The sequence below is a fragment of the Colobus angolensis genome, unplaced genomic scaffold (genome assembly GCF_000951035.1).
Source record: "Colobus angolensis palliatus isolate OR3802 unplaced genomic scaffold, Cang.pa_1.0 Scaffold569, whole genome shotgun sequence".
NCBI lineage: Eukaryota > Metazoa > Chordata > Mammalia > Primates > Cercopithecidae > Colobus > Colobus angolensis.
In genome coordinates, this window is record NW_012119254.1 from 252,286 (window position 1) to 258,285 (window position 6,000).

Here is a 6,000-nt window from a genome sequence, read left to right on the forward strand (position 1 = left end):
TTTTATTCAATGATTAAAGCAGAAATTTCTCTCTCTTTCTCTCGTCTCTCTCTCTCTGTCTCTCTTTTTCTCTCTCTCTCTGAATAAGGAAGAATGTAGCTTTAAGAGCTTATGAATGTTATCCTATGACATGACAAAATAAGTCAACTTTAGAATGAGACATGATACACGAAGGAGATATAGAAAGAGGCAAATTTCTTGGAGAAATTTTTGAAGCACTGGATAAAACCAATGCTAATGCGCTGCTATAGCATTCACATTAACCAATAAATTTTCTTATTGTCTAAGTTGTCTTTTCTGCTCTTCCTGAGACTTGGTTGTCCAGCTATTTGATTGTAAACTATACCATTTTTCCTTCCAAAAAACATTCTATTTTTTAAATCATGTGAATCAAAGTTTCTGAATCAGTCCTTTAGAAGAGTTGGCGAGATAGAGATTGGGAGAAAAACAGTGCTGGCATAGCATTCTTGCAGAAGTTATCATTTATTATAAAAAATACAGAAGATTTATTATCAAGAGGGAATACTAGGAAATACAAAGGTAGAAGATTTGGGATGAGTGATACTTTTCAAGACTCTCCAGTTTGTCAAGGATAATATTCTCAGAATGGTGGAGAAGATTTTCTACTTATGCCTCAGATTCTCAAAGGTCACAGGAAGCCACAAGAAGGGACTTATAGGCTTCTAACACCATCAATTTATGGCCCTGAAATTACATTAAAATGACGTTTTATGATGCTAAAATTATTTAGCAAGCCACCTCACCTGGATCTAATGCCTAAGCTCTATGTATAATTTTGCATTATGCCTCCAATGCCACGTTGCTATGTTGTCAAAAGGTTGTAAAAGAATGAAAATACATATTATTGGGTCCACATTAGATGCAACATAACCATGTAATGATGGTCAATCTATAGAAACTTAGGATCAGAAGGCACTACCACAGTTGTGTCTATCATTTGCAACCATAACACCTAAACAAACACAGAAGTAGATACTAGGAGCACGGCAATGGCCACAGATCCTCAGAGAAAGTTAACTTTCTGGAATATTTCTTAGGTTGGTGTGAAGCAAAAAGCATTGAGATACTCTCTCATTTTTCCAGGATGGGAAAATATCAGCCCATGGTACAATGCAGCAAATTAGCCAATCAATTTATTGACTGTCGTTACCAGAGAAATACCAATGGATGAAAAATTTTCTCAGCCACAGTAGTATCTTTGCTACATCCAATGGCATCAAGTAATTTAAAGTGAAAGTGTGCTAAAAGCAAGTTTTGAAAATCTTACCTCAAGGCTCAAATTGATACTTGGGTACTGTATGTTAACCATGCTAAAAACAAACAAATAAATCTCCTATCTATTATAGTCATAGAGCCAAAGCTGTTAAAAGTCAAATGCAGATATTGATTCCATCAGTGGCTTAACTACAATATCAATTATATTCATGACTCATTATTTTATATGAAAAATATGATACCAATAGAAAATTAGAAACATTCTGGTAATTGAAATAAAGATATCTAGGAGCATTCATATGATTTAGAGAATCCCAACTCTTCAAACTGCTCTGAAATGTTCCCCCATGCCTTTCTTGCTGTACAAATCTAATAATCTGCCCAATCCTGCCATTTATATTCCCACAATTTCCCCAAGTGGTGAAATGCAAAATTAGAGTAGAGAGTAAGAGTTACACTCTGAAGAAGTTTCACGGATTTAAATTTCCTTATTTCTAAAAATGAAAGTTTTAGATGGGTATTTTAAGAATACCCAGTCATAAAGAACAGAGTATGATTTGGGATCAGGGTTAATTCTTTGCTACAAGAGAATATATGGAGATTTGGAATTCAATAGATTTTAGACAGCTACCATGATGAGTGTAGCAATTTCTTGGGTTAGTTGAAGCAAAACTACATCAAAAGGTGACCCAAGACAGATAATATTAAAAAATCAGAAAGTCATTAATGTGATGTAAAAGAATTTGAAAACTACAGGAGAAAATAATATTAGACTGCATTTATTCCGTACTTTTTACCCATCCATTTCCTCCATATTTTTATTACCAGGGTTCAGACAACTCTTCATTCTACTTTTCAGTTAGGAGTAGACATGATGTAAGTCCTAGTTTCTTTGAAAGATGCATTACTAGGGTGATAATTCAGATGAGCAAGCCTGGGCTAAAAATGTGATCCATCTTTTTGCTAGGGATGGAGTAAATTCTGTGTAACTAAGATTGTGTTGACTATTATCCTCCAGAAACATTACACAGATCTTATGACCTCCATCTTCCAGATGGCTCTGTTCAAATTCAAATCCCAGTGACAGCAGATCTGATTATTCATACATGGCTCTTGTGTCTACCCTAGAATTAATCAGCTATGGCAAGAAGAAAGAGCTATATCATAGGCATCACTTTGAACATGAAGGGTCACCCTACTTTATCTATTATATTATTTTCCTTCCATTCTAGATGAGCCAATTCCATATTATTTTTTACTTGGCTTCTCAACACATGTACACTCACATACACATATGTGTACACACACAAACACACACATACACATACACACAACCCACTAAAGATAGACTGGAACAATTTTCACAGTACTATATATACTTTTAGTGTGATTATGATGGCATTTCCTTAATTAATTTATTCTACTTCAAAAATTAACTTATTCTATTTCAAAAATGCCACAAGTATGTGCCAAGATCTAACTATCCCTTGGCACATACTCTTCCTCTCTATGAGCACACACAATTTCTGGTTTATACCCCCCAACTAATCATAATTATTTGGCCTTTGGAAATATTCGAATAATATCCACTTTACCTTCCCAATATAATAGTTTATATTAAAAAAAATAAAGGGAGACAGTATAGTGATTTGCTATTTGCCAAGGATATTCATTCATAGTGTTGTGCTTGGCAAATTGTTAATAATATCATTCTGGGAAGGGAAGGTCATGATTTGTAGCATTTGCTGATTTCTACAATCAGTTCAACTATGTCCAACTTCAAACTACCAATGTAAATTCACTAAACCATGGAGTTGGAAAGAGATGCCCACAATCAGCTCCATGAGTAGATAAAAGCTGGCTCCAGCACACTTCTGTAGTTGTATTAATCAGGAACTCTAGAAACTGGAGTCCCATGTCCTGCTGATTCTGTCCTTAGGCTTACTTAGTTCATTTTCATGTATCCACTCCTGCCCACAAAAGCTCTCCTTCTTACTGGTAGAATTCAGTGATCTTCTGTGACGCCAGGAATAAGTGCAAGTATAGAGTCAGGATTCAATAGTCTTCCCAAAGTTTTTGTATTTCTTTCTCTAGATATATAATAAATTAGCTTATTGAAGACAGACTGGAACAAGTTTCACAGTATTATACATACTTTTAGTGTTATTGTAACTGCATTTTCTTAAGCTTCCTTTTTCAAAAAGGAGAGCTACTCATTTCAGAAAATTGGTAATAAAATAGGAGTCTCTGGCTGTGTCTCAGGTCTCTTAGCCATATCGAAAATTTGTTAGCAGTTTTTCTGCAAATCAAGTACGAGCTTAATAATAGTCCATTTTATTCCCTTCAAACACATAATTATTGACCGAAACAGACGATACTCTACCCTGTTCATACTGCACTGACCCTACTCACCTGCCATTAAGTAACCTCACGGTTATTTTGCTTCTACATACGATCAGTATAATTAATGTAAGCTCCACAAAGACAGAGATGTTGTATGTTTTCTCCCAAGAACAGTTTCTGGTGTCTAAAGGAAGGAGAGAAGAGAGAAAGGGAAAAAAGAAAGAGACAATGCTGAATCATTAATCAAACATGATAGAATCTCAGAGCTTGAAAGTGCCTGGTGTTAATTCATCCAGCAGCCTCATTTACATATTAGGAAATGGAAGGCTGGTGAAATCAAAATACTCTTCCATGGGTAGTTCATTTGTAAACTCCAAGTCAGAACTTAGGTTATATAAAGAATACAAGTATTCTGATCCCCAGGAAAATATTTCAGTGATACTTAACATGGAGGTAATGAGAAAATCTGAAACAGGCCTGTTGAACCAGAAATTGCTCTGCCTCCAAATTTTCCCCACCCACACACACCTTTTTTGGCCTTCTATACACACAAATCTAGAAGAATAATTAAAGAAGAGGTGATGGGAAGAACTTTTTAAAATATGCTAGAAAATAAAATTATTTAGCTCTTTCTGTATAGGACAAAAAATTCTGGGTTTATTTTGTTTTCAATTCAGCAAACATCCATTGAAAACCTATGTGCAGTTCTCTGAGCCTAAAGCTGTGATATATATAAAGTGTGGTAAGACATTGGTCCTGCCCTCCAGGAACTCATAACCTAGTTAGGAAGATAGATGAGTACATAAGTAACGATCATAAAAAGGCAGTCTGCTTTTAGGAAAAGGTATGAAATTGAGACAGAGAGTGGGAAATTGCCATGAGGGGTACAAAGATAAAACAAGATGAAGCAGGAGACAATCGATTTTTTTTTCTTACGCACCACAGTTGTGTAAAAAAATCATCGCTTCTAATTAGAGAAAATGCACCAAAATTCTTGAATTCTTGCTTTCTCCTTTATGAATCCTGGCCTTCTGAGTAAATCCTACCATGATGAAGTGGACAATGGAGTTTCTTTTACCAAAGACAGATGACCTCCCTCCACATAACCACTAGCACATTCTGTGAGGAAAGAGCATTCCAAACTGCCTGTGTTCTTTTGATATTTCACTATCTGAAGGGTCAGAAACTATTCATAGAAGCAGGTAGCTTCTACATGTTTGTCTGAAAGACAAAGTTCATTCTTTTCTTTCATTTCTCCTAAGTAATCTGACATTTTTATACCTCATAAAGGGAAAAATAAAAGAATCATCTGATTCTACTCAGCAAGATTGTTCTTTGAAACACTGAACCTCTACTAAAATTTCACTAATATATTAAAACATGAGATTTTCTTCAAATATTTTGATCTCTGAATGTATAAATCTTGCCTTATCAAAAGGCTAAATTAAAGAAAAACAGAAAGTAAACCACTTTGATTGAATGTCAGAAAAGATCCAATTCTCTCATCTCATCTGATGATGAAATAAATAATTATAAGTTATAATATCCAGTTAAGCTTTCTTAGAATTTTAAGAAGCTTCTGTTCTGGGCCGTAGTTCTGTAATGATACCGAGTAAATGAAGCTTTTGCTTTCCATAGTTAAAAGCTGCTTTTTTCTTAGAGAAAAAAAAAAGTGACAATCAAATTTGAATTTTTCTGGAACAACTAGGTGATTTAGGAAAAGGCCAGTGCATATCATTCATAGCACTTTAAGAAATTATGTTATTTCAGTAGTTCTTTCAATATAACCTTAGAGGCACAGGCACCTAAAAATTCTAAACAACAAAAACCTGAATAAAAATAGTGATTGAATATGCCAAGTGAAGGATGGGTGAGTTACGGCTGACAAAGTTGACACTATAGAAGGAGTTAGATTACTTGCATAACAATTCACTTAATGGTTCTGTGATCCAGGTAATCTAATTTATCATTCATAGAATGATGATGAAGAGAGAGAGAGAATTACTAACCAAGAACATACCTTGCAAGGCACTGGGTAAGCTAAAAATCTCTGATTTTAATATAATCTAGTAAAGAAGATATGTCAAAAAGATATTAACAAAGAAGGAGCTTTGTGGGCTGATGTGTTCAGACGAAACTTAGCAGAAGACAAAAGACTGAGCTAATCCTTAGAGGTTCAGTAGGCTATACAAAACTAGTGAAGCAAAGGGAAAGGATGATATTACAGCTTGGAGAAAAATCTATCACACTGATATGGTTTGGGTCTGTGTCCCCACCCAAATCTCATGTTGAAATATAATCCCCAATGCTGTAAGTGGAGACTGGTGGGAGGTGATTGGCTCATGGAGTGATTTCTAATGGTTTAGCACTAACCCCCTAGTGCTGCTCTCATGATACAGTTTTCAGGAGATCTGTTTTCCT